Raw genomic sequence first — 20678 nt, forward strand, 5'->3', positions numbered from 1 at the left:
GGTCAGTGAGAACATGAGTGAGTCTTAGGAGCTTTAGGAAAGCCCTTGAATACTTCTCCCAGTTTCCAGTGTAACTAGATGGCTCTCGCCCAACATGGAAGATTGACAACTGAGAAAGTTAGAATTGGATTAAACTTTTTCCTCCAGCTTTGTTGTTAACCCCTAGAGATTTCCTTGTAGGACATGAGAAACTTCTTAGTAATTCTTCCTTTAGTTTGATAACGTTCTCTGTAGCTGGACACTTGGGATAAATGGTTCTCAACTATTAGAAGCATTAGGAAATAAGAGATGAAATAACCTTCACAAACAAGGAGAGTCTTTCTAGTATTCAGCTTTAGTACAGACTCCTCAGTGGCTTCCTCCTTAGAGTCCACGTGGCAATGTGGAAATGGAGGCTTTAGCAAGTGCCTTAGGAAGTTTTACTGGCCCTTTGATACCTTTTTAGCATCATGGGAGAAGGTAATACAATGCCACAAGTCCAGGTTAGGAGTACATTTCTGCAAGCATTGGTGCAGAATAAGGCCCTTTCACTTTGCAACATCCACTCCAGTCTCCTCTCTGTTCATTTTAGGCCTCCTCTCCCCACCATCATAATGACCTATTGTGTGCTGTGGAGTTTACAAACCCCACGGTAAAATTAGGGATGGTTTTCAGAAGGCACAAGAAAAGTGAGCTTGCCCGATGTGACCTGTGATTTGGAAGATGGCTCTGCTAGCTTTTCCAGGGTGCCAGACCACCCTGGACTTCATAGCTTCAGAAAAGCGTTTGTTGCAGGAGTCCGTTGGGCTGGGCTCGGCTTGATCTTGGCTGCCTCACTCATGCATCCGTGGTCTGTTGATGAGTTAGCTGGAGGCTGGCTGGACCCAAAGGGCCTCACTCGGGTCTGGCATTTGGCTGGACCATGTGTTTCTCAACCTTCAGCAGGCTAGCCTGGGCTTATTGACGTGGTGGTTCAATTCCAAAACAGCGTACCAAAACTTTTCAAGTCTCTGCTCGCTTCATACTTTGCTGCTGTCCATTGGCCAAAGCAAAACATACAAGGCCACCCAGAGTCAAAGAATGGAGGAAGACTCTGCCTCTCAATGGGAGGAACTAAAAAGTCACATCACAAAGGTGTAGATACGGGTCTTGTTAGGCAAGCTCGTGCAGCCCATGGAATCTCCAATCCTGATCAAAGCTGTGCCACTTGATCTGCAAAGATCAGCCCCAAGATTTACAATCAAGAGAATTGCCTCACACACGGGAAGAATCCTGTTCCACAAATACTCTATGTCCTGTCCCCAAAGGATCCTTAGGAACTGACCTGTATCAGTCAGTGTTTTAGCAGGCAACATGGAACACTCCAAGTGGTTAACTGGGCTATTTACCAAGGGGCAGACAGAGTTGAGGGAAACCAACAAAGGACAGTGGGATAGTGGGGGCTAGCAACATTGGGGAACCATCAATGCTGCTTCCCCTGCCCCGCCGCCCCCTACAAGCCTGAAGGTATCAGACACTGTAGAGAGGAACTGTATGACAGAGACAGACCTTCAGTAGAGAGAACGCCAACTCACAGTGACCCAGCAGGTAGGCGCCAGAATAAATACGCTGACGTCACTCCTCCCACCCACCATCTGCCAATGTCTCCCACTGGCTGAACCCAGCTGGAAGCCGCAGCACCTGGGAGTGGCACTAACATCTGCTGAGCTGGTTTACGGGAGCCTGGACCCAAAGTGGCCTACAGTCAATGTGGTTGAGCTAGCATTTCCCTGACATTAGAGGGTACAGTGCAAAGACTCAGAAGACACAATATTGCATGCATGTACTATGTACAACTTTCTCATTCACGCTGAAAGCTTCCCTCCAGAGGTAGCCCAGGAGACCTTCCTTTACCAAAGCATTACAAAGGGCATTGGTGAGAGGACACCAGCATTCCTGAAAAGCACCACAGTGACCTAAGGACAGGTGAGTGGTAATGAGCTGGGCTTGGGCTCTTCTGTCTGCCCCTCCTTGTCCACTCTACCCTGTTCTGTGCCCCAAGAGGCTGACCTGTCCAAGCTGCAGAGAGCTCAGGTGGGTAGTCCATATAGGTCAGCTTCTTGGGCTGTTGGCTCTAGGCTGCCTTGCCTCCAGGCTTCAGGTGGCCAGCCTAGCAGAGATGAACACCACCCAGGTGCTCCAGGTGCTGAATTCTTCCATTTCAATAAGTTTGGCTCAAGCAAGCCTTATAATTCCTCCTCCTGACACCCTTGGAATGCACCACTGTGCTTTCTCCCCAGACTCCTGCCACTATGGATGGGTGAGGTCCTACCACTCTTGTTAGCTGTGTCTTCTCCCAGCAGGCCTTGCACTTTCCATTTAAGCTATGTTGGACTCAAACTCCTCTTCAGGGCCTGGAGGTAATGAGGAGTGTTGAGGTGAGTTCTGTGGAGAAATAGCATTGGCTTGCGCACAGCTGCACTAAATGCAGGAACTGAAAGGCATATACGCGGGGGAGGCTGACTGGGACAGAGACCAGGGATTTGGAGGGTCACAGTTCTCAGCCTTCTCTGTGTCAGCCTGTACCTCAGGGTCCCACTTCTTCCTGTCCAGAGCCCTCAGCATCAGAGACGGGACAGGGTTGAACATGTAATTGGCAGTTCCACTGATCGCGACCCTATAATCAGGCCAGGTCTTGGCTTCTCTGTTTCTCCCCTGCAACCTCAGGGATGGTGAATTCCATCAGGGATTTCTCACCTTCCGCTGTCTTCTGCCCTGACAGTAACCACCTGCTCTTTGTCGTTTCTCCTGTGTACACACTGGAGGGCCATCAGAAGCAGCCAGCTAATCCCACAACCTTCAAAATCACTTTTGTTGCCATTGCGACTGTTACAGACATTTGATTTCCCATTGCTGTGCTCTCCGGTCCACGTCCCTCTCCTGTACTGGGGCTGGACACATGATTAGCTCCCAGTGAGATTTTGAATAAGCTTGATGCCTCTGCGTGCCCTGATCACCAGTGCCCAATTGCTCACACCTTAAATACTTGAGCAATCCAATCCCCTAATCCTATTTCGAGGGTGCAGATCCTAGCTTCGTTCAGCCAGGGTCCTGGGTGGAAACAGATGGCACATATGCAGGGGGTAATGGAGAAGAATTTAATAAAGGGGCTGTTTACAAAGGCGTTGGCAGGGCTCAGGGAAAAGAAGAAGGGATGGTGCAGACCCCAGGGATAGCAACACAAGGGAGACATTACCTCCACCAGGCCTGAGAAAGCAAGCGAGGAGGGAGTTACCAGAACTGTGAGAATAGAGCTGGAGCCTTCAATAGAGGCACCCAAGCCACCCAGTGGTGACCCAGCAGGAGCCCAGAAGAGGAGTCGTGTACTAAGTGCTGCATATGCTTGGGCTTTTAGGTGGCTTATGATGAAAGATATATGCACAGTGAGGTTTAGTAGAGTAATAAAACACAAGGATTAGGAAAGGAGGAAAAGCAGCTGCGCAAGCCCAAGGCCTAATGCAGTTCCTGTAACTGAGCCTTGAATCTGCCTCTGCGTTTCTGAGCAGCCAAGGCAAAAAGGGAACCACAAGTTGATTCCTCGTCATTACTAGAAAAAAGAGAGCATGTCAGACTCTTTGGGGAGAGAAAGTTTATCCTGGTATTAAAGTGTAAGACAAGTTTCAGACATAGAACTTTGACAGAAGAGAAACAGATGCTAGAACATGTAACAAATGTCCTGAAGAACAATTTTATGGCAAATTCAAACGTGATTTTAAAAAAAAAACGGGAATGCTGGTCTTCCTTATAAAGACCAATATTAAAAGCTAAGACTATAACATTAATGCCCAATTCAGGGAATGCAATATGTGTGATGGGCCAGGCCCAGGATGCCCAATAGGCTTCCCTTATTGGTAGGTAGTAGCCTGGAGGCGTAAGTTGAGAATTGCCTGGGATCAGTGGACTATGACTGGATTAGATGCTACCCTGGCCGGGGCATGGGGAGTGGAAGTATGAATAGAGGAAATCTGCCTGTCCTGAGCTAAGCTGATATGGTCCAGTGATCCAATTCAATACTAGAGAAGAATCTACAATACCTAGCAGAGTGGATGGATAGCTTACTCATTCATACCAGAGTTTCAGTCTTCCTCTGCCCCCACATGAGCAACCTGCGCCCACGACTATTCCTAGGTGTCTTAGTCATCTAGTGCTGCTATAACAGGAATACCACAAGTGGATGGCTTTAACGAAGAGAATTTTATTTCCTCACAGTAAAGTAGGCTAAAAGTCCAGATTCAGGGTGTTGGCTCCAGGGGAAGTCTTTCTCTCTCTGTTGGCTCTGGAGGAAGGTCTTTGTCCTCAATCTTCCCCTGGTTGAGGAGCTTCTTAGGTGCAGGGACCCTGGGTCCAAAGGATGCGCTCTGCTCCCGGAGCTGCTTCCTTGGTGGTGTGAGGTCCCCAACTCTCTGCTTGCTTTTCTTTGCTTTTATCTCTTGAGAGCTAAAAGGTGGTGCAGGCCACACCCCAGGGAAACTCCCTTTACACGGGACCAGGGATGTGACCTGGGTAAGCGTGGCGGTACAATCCCACACTAATCTTCTTTAACATAAAATTATAATCACATAATGGAGGACAACCACAGAATACTGGGAATCCCGGCCTAACCAAGTTGACACATATTTTGGGGGGATACGATTCAATCCATGACACTAGGGTAACCCACAGTTCCTGGCAGAGTGGCTGTAACTATACACTTTCTTCTCTCACCTAAGAAAGCGTAAATTAGTGGATGTGATACCATAGTAGGGATAACTTCATGTCTATTTTAATTTGCATTTCTACAAGTATATATATGTCCAGCACCCAGCAATGTAAAATTCACAGTATCTAAATTCCAATAATAAAATTACCAGGCATACAAAGAGGTAGGAAAGCCTGACTCATTAATAACGGGAAGAATCAATTGAAACTGACTCAGGACTGATTTTTTAAAATTAAAAAAAAAAAAATTATTGTACTTTAAGTGAAAGTTTACAAATCAAGTCGTTCTCTCATACAAAAATTTATATACACCTTGTTGTATACTCCTAGTTGCTCTCCCCGTAATGAGACGGCCTGCTCCTTCCCTCCACTCTCCCTTTTCATGTCCATTCTACCAGCTTATGACCCCCTCTGCCCTCTCATCTCCCCTACAGGTAGGACATGCCAACACAGTCTCAAATGTTTACTTGATCCAAGAAGCTCATTCTTCACCAGTATCTTCTTCTATCCCATTGTCCAGTCCAATCCCTGTCTGAAGAGTTGGCTTTGGGAATGGTTCCTGTTCTGGGCCAACAGAAGGCCTGGGGGCCGTGACCACCGGGGTCCTTCTAGTCTCACTCAGACCATTAAGTCTGGGTCTTTTTATGAGAATTTGGAGTCTGCATCCCACTGCTCTCTTGCTCCCTCAGGGGTTCTCTGTTGTGGTTTCTGTCAGGGCAGTCATTGGTTGTAGCTGAGTACCATCTAGTTCTTCTGGTCTCAGGCTGATGTAGTCTCTGGTTTCTGTGGCTCTTTCTGTCTCTTGGGCACCCAGAACTGATTTAAATGTCAGAATTAGCAGAGAAGAAAATTTAAAAAGTTGTAAATATATTCCACATGTTCAAAGAGTTAAGTGGAGACGTGGATGATATGGGAAAAGATTCAAACAGAACTTCAAGAGATGAACTATAATGTCTGAGATGAAAAATTTCACTGGGTGGAGTTAACAGTATATTAGAAGAATATTGAAGAAGAAAAGATTAGTAAACTTGAAAGCAGAGCCATAGAAACTATCCAAGATGAAATTCAGCAAAAAAAAAAAAAAAAAAATTATATATATATACACATACATGTAGTATGTTTGGTGAAAGTATACACAGTAAAACAAGTTCCCATTCAACAATTTCTACACATAACGTTCAGTGACATTGGTTACATTCTTCACATTGTGTCAACATTCTCATTATTTCCGTTCTAGTCGTTCCATTCCCATTAACTTTGTCTCATTGTCCACTTATCTTCTCATCTATGCTTTAGGGTAGCTGTTGTTCATTTGGTCTCATAGTTTTTAAGAGTCTACTACTCAAGGGTTACATTCTTTACTTTTGGAGCTAACTATTTAGTTAAAAGGCTGGGTTCTCAAGAGAAGCAAAACCAGTAAAGCATATAAACATATATATATAGAGAGAGATTTATATTAAGGAAACGACTTAATTCCTTGGGTCGGGATAAAGGCTTCTTCTGATTCACGTAGCCACAGGGGCTGGTGAACCCAAGATTGGCAGGTCAGACAGCTGGGCTCTTGCTCACAGGCTCACAGGGTGTGAAGTTCAATGAATCCCAAGATTGGTAGGCAAGATGGCGGGTAAGCTGTTAGCTCAAGTTCAAAGAACTGGAGGTAAGATGAACGGGAACCAGTTGCAGGATCCAGAGTGAACAAAAGCCTATGAGCCTTGCCAGAAAGTCCACCTATATTGGTTGCAGGCTACACCCCCAAAGACACTCCCTTTCAACTGATTGGCTACTCATAGCAGATCCCATCATGGAGGTGATCACATCATCATACAACTGCCAAATTACATCGTAATTGCCAAATCACTGAGAATCATGGCCCAGCCAAGTTGACACACAACCTTAATGTTCACAGTGACTTTAGGAGATAGTTACTGTTCAAGGAGAAAAAAAAGAATTTTTTTAAAAAAGCATCAGAGCTGGGGAACAACTTCAATTGGTCTAATATCTGGGTAACTGAAGTCCCCAGGGATGGGGAGAGAAAAAATGTTTGAAGGAATATGGCTGAAATTTTCTAAATTTCACTGAAAACTATAAAGCCACATATCCAAGAAGCTCAATGAACCTCAAGCACAAGAAATATGAAGAAAACTACACCATGCACATCATAAACAAATTTTTCAAAACCAATGGTACATAAAAAAAAAAGTCAGTAAGGATATAGTAGACTTAAACAACACTATCAACCAAATAGACCTAACTGATACTTATAGGACACTCCACCCAACTTCAGCAGAATACACATTTTTTCAAGTGTACACAGAACACTTGCCAAGATAAACCACATTCTTAGCCATAAAATAAGTCTCAAACATTTTTTAGAGATTCAAGTTAGATAAAATATGTTCTCTGACCAAAAACCAAACCAAACCCATTGCTGTCAAGTCAGTTCTGACTCATAGTGATCCCATGTGTGTCAGAATAGAACTGTACTCCATAGGGGTTTCAATAGCTGTCATCTTAACAGAAGTAGATTGCCAGGCCATTCTTCCACGATGTCGTTGGGTAGATTCAAACCACCAACATTTCAGTTAGTAGCTGACTGCAAACAGTTTGCACTGCCCAGGGACCTGTTCTCTGACCACAAAACCGAAACCAAAACAAAACAAATTCACCTCCATCTAGTCGATTCTGACCATGGGGAGTTAAATTAGAAATCAATATAAAGATCTCCGAAAAATTCGTTCCCAAGTATTTGGAAATGAACTCAGATAAATAATCTATGGGTGAAAAATGAATTAAAAGGGAATTAGTATTTTTAACTGAATGAAAATTAAAACGTAACCTTCAAAATTTGTGAGATGCCACTAAGGTAACATTGTGGGGAAATTTATAGCACTAAACTTCTGTAGTAAAAAAGAGTGGTCTCAAACCAATTACTTTTGCTTCCATCTTAAGAAACTAGAAAATTAAGAGCAGACTAAACCCAAAATAAACAGGAAAAAAAAAAAAAGAATTTAAAAACAGCAGAAATCAGTGAAGAATTTTCAAAAAATAATAGGGAAAATTAATGAAACCAAAAGCTAGTTCTTTGAAATGGTTGATAAAATCGATAAACCTCTCACCAGATTGATCAGAAGGAAAAGAGAGAAGGCATTCCATCAGTATCAGGAATGGGGAAACTGACATGACTGCGGGTCCTCCAGATATTAACAAGAATTAAAGGGAAATACTGTGAACAACTTCATGCCAATAAACTCGACGACTTAGAGGACATGGACAAATTCCTTGAAAGGCACTAACAAAGCTCACCCGAGAAGAAATAGATAAGCTGAATAGCCCTATATCTATCAAGGAAACGGAACTTGAGGGTAAAATCTCAAAGAAAACTCCAGGCCTGGATGGCTTCACTGGTGAATTCTATTAAATACTAAGGAAGAAATAATGCAAATAACCCCAAACTCCTCAAGAAAATTGAAGAAGGAATATTTCCAAACTCATTGTGTAAAGGAATTTTAAAATTTGAGGTACGTGAGAAGATCTGAAGTGGCTGACTTGAGGTTCGAGTGCGACTCCTCTGTGGCTAGTTCTGTTTCCACCCTAGCAACAGCCATTTTCCACACAGACATAACCATGAAACTAAGAAATGTAAAGCAACCATGTAACTACACTGCAACTCCCCTGAAAGAGGAATACCCAGTAATGACATAACCACCTTGCGACCCCCATCCCATCACATACCTTTATGATTACCACATCGTAACCAGTCTAAGACATATATATCCTTTTAATCCAATCGCTTTATGAGCTTCTGCCACAGTAAGTCCCACCTTAAAATGATCTACTACCAATCAAGCAATGTCTTTCAATGATCTAAGCCTGTGATTACCAATCAAGTGATGTGTTCAGTGATCTAAGTTTGTAAATACCAATCAAACATTGTACTTCAAGTCCTTTTTCCCCTCCATAAAACGTCACTGCGGTGCTGTACTTCAAGTCCTTTTCCCCCCATAAAAGGTCACTGCTGAGTCACCATATCGGATTACTGGATTCCACTGCATGGAGTTTAGTCTATCCTCAGCTCCAGCTGTCTCTTTACTTTCAATAAATATCTAAATTTTCATCAATCAGAGCACAGATAGTTACTTTAGGACATCATTCTATGAGGATAGTATTACCCTGATATGAAAACATACAAATGCCGTAGGAGAAAAAAAAAAAACAACAAAAAAAACTACAGACCAATATTCCCCATGAACAAAAATGAATAAATTTTAAAACATTTTTAATTGGATTTTATAAAATCTCATAATTAATTAAAGGAACAGAGAAGTCATGATGTCATGGCCAAGTAGAGTTGATTTAACATTTGGAAATCAATCGCAATAATTCACCATATTAAAAACTAAAAATTAAAACCCCTATGATCATCTAAATAGACACAGAAAAAGCACTTGACAAAGCCCAACATCAGTGCCTAACAAAAACTCTGAGCAAACTAGGAATAGAAAGAACGTCCTCAATTTGACAAAGGACATCTGCCAAAAACCATAAGCTAACATCGTACTTAATGATGAAAGACTGCATCCCCTCTAAGATCAGGAATAAGGCAAGGATGTCCATTTTCACCACTCCTACTCAGCATTGTATTGGATGTTCTAGCCGTGCGATAAAGCAAGTAAAAGAAATAAACAACGTCTAGGTTGGAAAGGAAGAAGTAGAACCCATAATGAGCAGATCCCATGATCACCTGTGTGGGCCATCTGATGGATTCTGCAAACCATTATCAGAGCTACTGAGTGAGTTAGCTGGTTGCAGGTCATGAGATTAATATGCAAATATCAACTGTATTTCTGTTTACAGGAATATAATTAAAACTGTATTAAAAATTATATTTACATTACATAAAAATGAATTTAAAATTACATTTACATTATCACCATAATTTAGAAATAATTAAGGATAAAACTGACCAGAGATGTAAAAGACCTGCATGTTGATAACTATAAAACATTGCTGAGGGAGACTGAAGACCTAAATAAATGGAGGGAGATACTGTGTTCATGGGTCAGAAGACTCAATATTGTTAAGAAGACAATTCTCCCCAAATGGATCTAAAGATGGGAGACAGTACCAGTCTAGGTTTTTTTTGTAGAAACTGACAAGCTGATTCTAAAATTCATATAGAAATGTAAAGGAACTAGAATAGCCAAAACAACTTTAATAAAAACCTGAGAGAGAGTATTAACACTACCTGATTTCAGGACTGATCCTAAAGCAATAGTAGCCAAGAGTATGGCGTTGGCATCAACTTAGACAAACAGATCAACATGACAGAATAGAGAATCTAGAAATAGACCCACAGTATATGGAAAACTGATTTTTGGTTGAAGTTGAAAATGCAATTGAGTGGAGAAAGAATGATCTTTCCCATGAGTGGTGCTAGAACGATTGAATATCCATATGGGAAAAGATGAACTTTGCTCCAAATCCCAGGCAAAATTTAACTAAAAATAGTTCACAGACCTAAATTTAAAAGCTAAGACTGTTAAACTCCTGTCAGAAAGCATTAGAAAAATCTTGGGCTTAGGAAAAAATTTCTTAGATACAATACAAGCATAATCTATAAGAGAACGAGTTGATAATTTGGACTTCATCGGACTTAAAATATACTGCTCTTTGAAAGGTACTGTTAAGGGGATAAAAAGGCAAACCATAGACTGAAAGCATATATTTGCAAATCATGTATATAATAAAGAACTTTTATTCAGAAAATATAAAGAACTCTCAAAATTTGAGAATAAGAAAACAAACAACTCAAAAGAATTGAACAGACGCTTCACCAAAGAAGATATACAGATGGCCAGTAATCACATAGGATGTTCAACATTATTAGTCATTAGGGAAATGCAAATTAAAACCACTATGAAATACCACTACCGGTACTACCCCTTGGCTTTAAGTGGATGCCGACTCATGACAGCCCCGTGGTGTCAGAGTAGAACTGTGCTCTCTAGGGTTTTCAGTGGCTGATTTTTCAGAAGTAGTTCACCACACCTCTCTTCCAAGGTGCATCTGGGTTGACTCAAATTGCCAGCGTTTCTGTTAGCCCCCAAGCTTTTTAATTGTTTGCACTACCAAGAGGCTCTCAGATACCACTACACACTTATTTATTAAAAAAACAAAACAAAACTCATGTTAAGTCATAACCACCCCACTGTTTGCACCCCCAGGGACTCCCACATACTTATTAGAAAGGCTGAACATAAAAGGACTTACTATTCCAAGTGGATGTGGAGGAACTGGAGCTTAGCTGGAACTCACATGCTGCTCGAGGGAATGCAAAATAGAAAACAGTTTGGAAGTTTCTTAAAAAGTTAAACTTCACCTACTGTATGCTGCAGCCATTCCACTCTCAGGCGTTTGCCTAAGAACTGACTGCGTATGTCCATGCAAAACCTTGCACATGAATGCCCATAGCAGTTTTTTTTTGTAATAGCCAAAATGAGATCAACACAAATGTCCATGAAGAGGTGAATGGGTAAACCAATGTGGTTTTTTTTTTCATACAATGGAATGCTACTCAGCAGTAAAATGGAACGAATTATTGGCACATGCAACAACCTCGGTGGATTTCAAAATAATTATGCTGTGGGAAAGAAGCTGGACAAGAAAGACTACATGCTGAATGATTTCATTTCTATAAAACTGCACGCTGCTGTAGGGTGACAGAAAGCAGTCCGTGGTCGCCTGGGGATGAAAGTGGGGCTCGGGGAGGGGGGATCTCCAAGGGGCATGAGATCTTTTGGGGCTGATAGACAAATTCCTGATCTCGAGCAAGGTGATGATGTCACAGGCGTATATTATGGCAAAACTTATCAGGTTATATGGTTCAAATGCCTGCCATTTGTCGCATATTAATTACACCTCCATTTTGTTTTTATTTTTATGTTTTTAATTCTCTCTTCGAATAACTGGCAAGTTTTGTGTCCTCTGACTGGACTCTGCTGACCAGGTGGTTCTGGTGGAGGATTTTAGCGTTCTTTGTGGGATCTGTGAGTCTCTGTCCGCTTTGCTCACTTGACATCACAAAATTTGACACGGAAGTGACGCAGAGGTCCCTTGGGCAAGTGTCAGGGGTAGCTTCTGGGTGCAACCTGAATCACACAGCTTCTCATCCTTGCTTCTTCTGTTCACCCTCTTGTACCTGAACCAGTTGGCTTTATTACTACTAAAAAAGATTTGAGAAGAAAATATATTTTGCAATGGCATAAATGGTAGTTTCTGATTTTAACAAAGTAAAAGATTTATTGGAAAAATGTCATGAAATACAGAAAATGTAAAGAAAAAAATAAATTATACCAGTTTATTATAATTTCTTCCTGTTAGTTTTAACAGTGTTGGGCCACTCTCTCCAGGAACCGTTGAATACCGGGGCTGATTGTATCTTAAGGCCATGTTATGGATGGAATTGTGTCCCCCAGAAATACGTGTTATAAATCGTAATCCTTATACTCGTGGATGTAATTCCATCTGGGAAGAAGGTTATCCTTGTTATGTTAATGAGGCCATCTCAGTGTAGGGTGTTTTTTAAGCCAATCTCCTTTGAGAGATAAAATGAGTGGATTAGGCACAGAGAAGCAAGCAGAGATGGGGGAAGATAGATGCCACGCCACATGAAGGTCACCAAGTAGCCAAGGAACAGAAGCTGAAACGAGACAAGGGCCTTCGCCAGAGCCAACAGCGAAAGACAACCTTCTCAGGGAACTGGCGCCCTGAATTTGGTCTTCTAGTCTACCAAACGGTGGGAAAATAGATTTCTGTTTGTTAAAGCCACCCACGTGTGGTATTGCTGTTATAGCAGATTAGATAACTAAGACAGGTCCCCTCCAGTGTCTAACAGCAAACGCATGCTATCTTGGGAGACTTCCCTTCCATTTTCTAGGCAGGAGGGCACATTGTCAGAGCCACACCCAGGTGGTGGCAGAGTCTGGAGCCTTTCTTGAAGGGACACAACCAAGGCAAATACTGTGGGAAGAAGTGTTTATAGAAGAGTACAAAAGGATTAAAAATGGCGTTTCTCCTCAGAGGGGAGAAAGACAGGCTCGTTGCCTTGGCACTGGTGTCAGGGCTAGCTGATGAAAAGCCTTATGACATGGACGACCTCTCTGACCTTCAACACCGGCCCCTCCTCCTGCTGCACCTCAGTACCCAGCCACCACGCCATGCCAGGATTCCCTGGGCTTGGGGAAGGCACCCCAGTGAGCTTCTGAATCATGAGCTTGTTTGATATGTCTCAGGGGCAGTGTGCACAGCTGTTTTTGTTAGCTTCCATCAAGTCAGTTCCAACTCATGGCAGCCTCATGTACAACAGAATGAAACATTGCCTGGTCCTGCGCCTTTTTCATGATCATTGGTGTGCTCGAGGCCATTGTTTGGCCACTGTGTATTTCGAGTGCCTTCTAACCTAGGGGGCTCATCTTCCAGGACTATGTCAGGCAATACCCTGTTGTGATTCGTAACGTTTTCATTGCCTAATTTTCAGAAGTAGGTAACCAGGCCTTTCTTTCTAGTCCAGAAGCTCCACTGAAGCCTGTCCACCATGGGTGTCCCTGCTGGTATTTGGAATATTGGTGGCATAGCCTCTAGCACCATGGCAACACGTAAGCCACCACAGTATGACAAGCTGACAGACAGCTGGTGGAGCGTGCACAGCTGAGTGTCACTGTTGTTACTGTGTGCCGTTGAGTCAATTCCCTGTATGCCAGGGTAGAACTGCCCTGTAGGGTTTAATAGGCTGTAATGTTTATGGGAGCAGATCACCAGGTCTTTTCTCCCCCAGAGTGGCTGGTGGGTTTGAAGCACCAACCTTTTGGTTAACAGCTGAGTGCTTAAACACTGTGACACCAGGGTTCCTACTGGCACTATCCAAATCTGTTGCTGTCGAGGCGATTCCAACTCATAGTGACTCTATACAACAGAGTAGAAATGACCCATAGGGTTTCAAGGGCAGGCTGGTGGATTTGAACTGCCAACCATCTGGTTAGTAGCGGAGCTCTTAACCACTGAGTAAGCAGTCACTACAGACTTCCAATTTTTGTCTTGCTTTTAACAGGGATATACCACCAGAGGGCGCCATTGCCACAAAGTTTTAACACTGCCCTTGAAACTTGTTGGGTGTGTTTAATAATATTACAGTACTCTAAGATGATTTTGAAAGATTGATTCTCTCTTTTATATGTTTAAGGGTTTAAAAAAAAAAAGGCAATGCAAGGCCCCGAGATTATGGGAGGTCCAAGACTAAAGGATGAGGAGGAACAAATATAAAACAAGTGGAGAAATAGATTCTGGAGGAAGTGTAGGCATTTTTGGTAATTTGAGAAGGCTCTTAAAGATATTTCCGCTCTGGAGGGACACTTACAATGACATTATAATGTTCAATAATTTCTCAGAAATTTTCATTTTAACCAGTGACTAGGGGGGTGAGAGACAAACTTGATAGAAAACATTAGGGGGATTCCAGCTTAGAACCTGATTGGGCAAATCCGCTGCAAAAGACCTCTTTAAAGTTTTAAAAAGCAAAGGTACCGCTTTGACGTCTAAGGTTACTGTCTGACCCAATCTTTTCCGTCACCTCATATGCATGCAAAAGCTGGCAAAGAAAAAGGAAAAGAGTTGATGCACTTGAACTGTAGTTTTGGTGAAGAATATTGAATATACCGTGGACTATCGGAAGCATGAACAAATCAGTCTTAGAAGAAATACAACCAGAATGCTCCTTAGAAGTGAGGATGGCAAAACTTTGGCTCACTTACTTCCGCAAGTCCAATCACTAAAAAAGGACATCATATGTATTTGGTAAAGTAGAGGGTCAGTGAAAACGAGGGAAACCCTCCACGGGATGGATTGACACAGTAGCACCAACAATGGGCTCAAACATACCAATGATCATGAAGATGGTACGGGACTGGGGAACGTTTGTTCTGTTATACAGAAGGTCGCCTTGACTCAGAGATGACTATACAACAACTAACAACAACTTAGAACCTGAGGCCTGCGGGCTGCGGGGCTGGCTCTCTGGCTAACCGGCTGGTGCTAGCATTCGCTTGCGGCTAACTGGTTTCATCTCTCCGGACCCACTACTTCTGCAAAATGAGAGCCATTGACGAGATAAGCTCTCACCAAGAACCCATGACCTCAGTGCAACACAATCTGCTAATACCGCTTCAGGCCAACTTACACGGCTAATTGGTACTTTCTTTTCTGCCTAGACAGATAATACAATCACATAAATCAAAAATCAAAATGGTATTTAGAAGCATCCACTGGGAAATCTTGTTCACATTCTTCCTTTCAGCCACTTCCTTTTCCCTAGTCCTCCCACCGCTTGTGGGCTACCACTTTTATTTCTTGTGTAGCCTTTCAGTGTTGTTATGACAACACAGACAAATGCGTTTTGGCTCTCCCTTCTGCTCTGCGCCACTGAAGTGCAGACAGCCTCCTGGCCCTGCTGTGTGTGTGGCTGCACCCTCGTTTATTTATCCACTCTCCATAAATGGACACTTGGATCTAATCTGTTATCATCAGACATAGTGTTGCAGAATAACCTCGTGGGTGTCTTTTTGTACTGTTGTGGCTGGAGGATAAATTCTCAGAAGTGGGATTGCTGAGTCAAAAGTAAATACATTTGTGATTGGTAATTTTTACAAAGTTACCCTGAAAATGGGTTGTATGATTCTGCTCTCTCACCCCCAGGTATGAGAGTTGTTCTTTTCAGCAACAAAATGTACCATCACCCATGATGATACCTTTATTATTTTGAATTATGCAGAGGCCTTAATTGCCAGATCTGGGTAAAAACCCTTCTCATCCACCAGATGGATCATAGAAGTATCTGTGAACCTCATGTGGGCATGAGGTTTCACACACAGGGTGTGTGAAAGAGCAGACCTGGCCCTGCAGTGGGGTCACTTATCAGTCGTCATTGAACCAACACGGACTCACAGCAGCCCCGTGTGTGTCGGAGCAGAACTGTGCTCAGCAGGGCTTTCAATGGCTGGTTTTTGGGAAGTAGACTACCAGGCCTTTCTTCCGAGGCCCCTCTGGGTGGACTCAAACCTCCAACCTTTTGGTTCGCAGCCAAGCGTGTTAATCATTTGCACCACCCAGGGACTCGAGTCACTTAGCGCTGGATTGTAGGGTGTTCACGTTTTCTTATTCCTGTGTTGCGCTTTATGTGTTTGTACATCTGAACTTCTGCCGCCTCCCTTTGTAGCTTCAACCTTCTTCTGCAGCTTGAATTTCTTCCCAGGCAATTTCATGCTTCATTAGGCCTTGAGTAAAACAAAGAGAGTTTGAGCGATGAGTCTGGAGCATTTCCACAGTGTGCGGATTCTGCCACGACTGTTTAACCCTCAGGTGTTGAGACACCGACAGGCTGGGCAGCGCCTAGGTTCTGATGGGGCATGGGGGCTCCTGTGGAATGGAAGCCTGTCTTCATGCAAACTCCCTTCTTTGGGAACTCTGGCACCTCTGTGAGGATGCATGGTACCTCTTGGCAACCAGTAGGAAGGGCAAACTTCTCTGCCACACAAGGGTTAAGTCTTAGACTAGAAGCAAGCTGCCTGCAGCCTTCGTGGTGAGGTTATCTCCCAAAGAGCACGCAGGCTATTGCCCAAGAGTGCCTGTACTGGTGGCGGCCGACGTGTTCTATCACATTCTGTCCCCTGAGTGCAGAGTTTGCTGTTAGATTCCTTCTCTCTCTCTCTCTCATACACATACCGACTTGATCGACATCTGACATAACACAGCGACAGGGTCCATGAGCAGACCGACAAAGCAGGGGGACGCCGAAGGTCTTTAGCGCAACCAGTGTTTGATCCCGCGGTATCTAGAAGCCAGGACAGAAGCCAGAGTCACTCGCCCTTCCCTGCATCTGGCTGGAAATGGAAGGAAATATTGGGCAAAATTAGCTAACAAGGACATTTGCCTGTCAGTTTAAAAGTAGCGTTAATAATAAGGCCAGCTTTCATTGGGTTAACAGAGGTTCCAAAAACCCTAACCAAACCCGCTGCCATCGAGTCGATTCTGACTCATAGTGACCCTATAGGACAGAGTAGAACCACCCCGTAGAGTTTCCAAGGAGCGCCTGGTGCATTCGAACTGCCGACCTCTTGGTTAGCACCCGTAGAACTTAACCACTATGCAACCAGGGTTTCCTAATAGAGGCTAAGTGGTAATATTGGTAAAGCAGTCCTTATAGATTTTCTTCTTCACAGGCAACCAACAGAGTTTTCCAAAATGACAGATTATTATAACTCTTTGCTTGGCATTTGCTGTTTCTTAAATGAGATATTTCTAAAGGCTTTAAAAAATGATTTCCACTTTTTAAAGGGCACCCTGTTTTAGCCTTGGATCCAGAGGCTGCGTCTTTAAAGGAGCGCTGGCAGGCAGCTTGGTCTGTTGTGCTGCCAGCAAACAATTGATGCATTTCCCAGGGTTTTTTTTTTTTTTTTCCAAGAAATTGCTGCAAATTACATGAAATGTTACACCTGTAACAGGCCTTCAATGTGTTAAATGTTAGCAACAGAAAAAAAGGTAAGATGTGTGGGAACAAAGTTGTAATTGGTGAGGAAGCATTCAGTCATACAGGTGGAGATGAATTTTAATGGCATGCCATAGAGGCATCACGCCTATGAAAGAAGAAGAGAAATTAGATGATCTGGCTTTTTTTTTTTTTTTTTTTGGCCAACTTTGTAAACATCAGCCAAAAATCACTAAGGAGGAAAGGTTAACATGATATAGTGGAAAGACCCATGTAGAGATGCAGAAACGGAGACTGAGAGGGGACAGAACTTGTTCTGGTGGGACTCAGTGCAGAACCCAGACTAGAGCCAACCGGGCCCCGACCCAGCAGGTGTCCACCTCTCCTTATCATTGAATTACATTCTGTGGTTGAGTTTTCTTCACAGCACATCTGCCCGTCAGTATGTCCTATTGTGGTGGTTTGCGTGTTGCTATGATGCTGAAAGCTGTGCCACCGAAACGTCAAATTCTAGTGGAGTCATCCATGGTGGACAGGCTTCAGGGGAACGTTCAGATAGGACAGAGTAGGAAGGAAGCCCGGGTGATCTACGCCTGAAAATTGGCCAAAGCAAACCCTATGGATCATAACAGAATGTCGTCTGATACGGTGCCAGACGACGAGCCAGCTTACTGAGGTAAAGTCCCTATAAAATATGATCGACCCGACTTCTGCACACCTTTAAAAATACAGTAAGGAGTGGTGTATCTAAGACGAGGAGCCGCCCTGGCCTTGAGGTGGCTGCGGGGAAGACTGTGTGTATTGGGGACGAGTGTCACAGACTCAGGCCTGTCCTCCCTGGGTCCTTGCTGCTATTTGCTGTGCCATGGCTGGTAGGTCTGGTCTCTGGAAGGGCCTCCACACAGGGGTTACCAGGCCTGTCGAGCTTTTGGGCCTCTGGCTACCACTGAAGTCTTTGGTTCCAGGCCTCTGCCCTCTGGCTGTGAAATCTCTGAGTAGGACAGCTCTACCTCCTGACCCAGGCCTCTGTCAGGCCTCTGACCGTGGTGCCTTTGGAGCCCTCACGAAAAGTGCCTCTGCTTCACCATCCAGCTACCCTCCCAGCTGTGCTGGAGCCCCCTCCACCTCCTCAGGAAACGCTCCTTGTGTCCCTGACAGGGTTCTACAGAGCCTCGGTGTCCCTCTTCTCCTTCCCACACTCTCCTGGCCTGGAAGGGCAGACATTCCCTCACTTCTCCTGGAAGGCCTTTACCTATGTCATATACTCCTTCCTCCAAGGGCTCTGGGCCTCCAGGCTCAGCCTTTATGGATGGAGAGAAGGGCATCCTCTCTTTGTTATGAAAGAAACACTACCACTGAGTCTGCAGGTGAGGCTGTTACCCAGGAGTGGAGGGGCACTGGGAATCCAGGAATTGCCAAGGACAAAATATTTGGCAATTGAAAATATTATTGAAATAATCCTGAAAATATTATTCCCATCACATGTTTATATACTTTTCATTGGATCTTGGTCTAGAAAAGGAAATACAGAGAAGTCTAAAGCAGATGAGAAAGTGTTGAAATCACTAAGTGTGTTGCAGAGTTGGACATCTCTATCTCGCCAGATTGGGCTCCATATAAATCATTGTGAATTATGGGGCTGTCGCTGAATTTGGGGGATCTGGTGACTACTTGGCATTTGTGGCTTTTGGTCTTACTGGAAACCCCGTTCGATGGTTTTCCAGCCTATAATTCATGGTTGTGTGTTCTGTATTTTTCCAAAGACCACTGCTAGAATCCTGTATTCACTGTATAATGAGGATTTTATTTTTAGATGCGGATTGCGTCTGAGGGAGGGAGTCGGTGGGAAGGTGGGTAATGAACTATTTTTTAACATAAATCACAAATGCCAAAGAAAGTAGTAATATCCAAAGAATAAACAAAAGTGACCGCCATTCAGTTGTAGAGTTTGTGTCCGTACCTCACACAAGTTGGCATTCCAAATTATGGGTAATATTTCAATTATTTGGTCATATTAACAATGAAGAAAGATCCAAGGATTCCTCCAAGCGTGTTTACTTTCTGTACCAAATGCCTGGGTTCATGTGATTAAATGAAAGGAAGGTTTCAGGCCCAGGAGAATTACTTTGCTCTCCAGGAGTTTTATCAGAAAACCCTGATATGTTGGCAACTGAATAACAAGACTGATATTTACTCTATACCAACATCTGTTGGATGGAGGCAACGTCTTAGCTTTTGTTGCCCTTAGCTGAGTTTTATTTTCAATTGTGGTAAAATACATATAACACAAAATTTTCCATTTTAACCATTTCTAAGTGTGCACTTCAGTGACATTAATTACATTCACATGTTGTGCAAACCATCACCACTCTTTCTGAAACTTGTTATCACCCCAAACAGAAACTCAGTACCCCTTAAGCAATAACTCTTTCTCCCTCCCCTCCTGCCCCTGGTAACCACTTTGATCTTTATGCATTTGTCTACTCTAGATCTTTCATGGAAGTGAGATCATACAGGGTTGGCCTTTTTGTGACTGACATTCACTCAGTATGTTTCCAAGGTCCACCCATGTTGTAGCATGCATCAAGACTTCACTTCTCTTCATGGCTGAGTGATATTCCGCTCTATGCCTATACCGCTTTTTGTTTATCCATTCATTTGTTGACGGACACTGGGTTGTTTCCCCTTTTCGGCAATTGCGAAGAGTGCTGCAATGAACATTGGTGCAAGGATCTGTCTCCGCTTTCAAGCCTTTTGGGTGTATCTTAGGTGTGTTTCTGTTGAGGAAATATGTATTTTAAATCCACGGTGGAGGAGCCAGTCCTCAAATTCTGTCTTTAGAAGCCCACAGCAATTTTATAAAGGGACGAGGCTAATATTGACAGACTCAGGTTGGGGCTACTAGCTATTTGCCCACACAGAATAGTCACAGCGGTGTTTACCACCCTAAGTGTTTACATCATCTACCGTTTCTTCGACATCCGTTAGATGCCAGCACTGTTGAACGAGGTCTGGACACTAGACACAGTTTTTCTTTTTTTTCTTAGAAACCAGGGGCAGGGAACGAAGTACGTAAGGCACGGCCCGCTCCAAGCTGCAGGTCCCCGGCGGCTCCTGCGCCGTTGACGGACTGCTCCCCGACGGCGGGGACAGGGCTGCAGGGTGAGCCGGGGAGAGCGGGGAAGGGGCGGCGGGGCCCGCCGGCTGCGGAAGGGCGTGGGCGGCGGGGTTTATCCGGGGACAGGCTCCGAGCAGCCGCCGGGCGTCTGGGGGGTCTCAGCGGCCCGAAAGCCACTCTGGGCAACGCCCCCGAGCCTCCGCCGTCAGGGAAGAGCAGGCCCCGCAGCGCCCCGCGCCCCGCTCCCGCCGCGGCCCACGCCCCCTCCGCCCCGCCGGCCGCGCGGCCACTCGGTCGGCGGGGCGGGGC

The sequence above is a fragment of the Loxodonta africana genome, chromosome 13 (genome assembly GCF_030014295.1).
Source record: "Loxodonta africana isolate mLoxAfr1 chromosome 13, mLoxAfr1.hap2, whole genome shotgun sequence".
Taxonomy (NCBI): domain Eukaryota; kingdom Metazoa; phylum Chordata; class Mammalia; order Proboscidea; family Elephantidae; genus Loxodonta; species Loxodonta africana.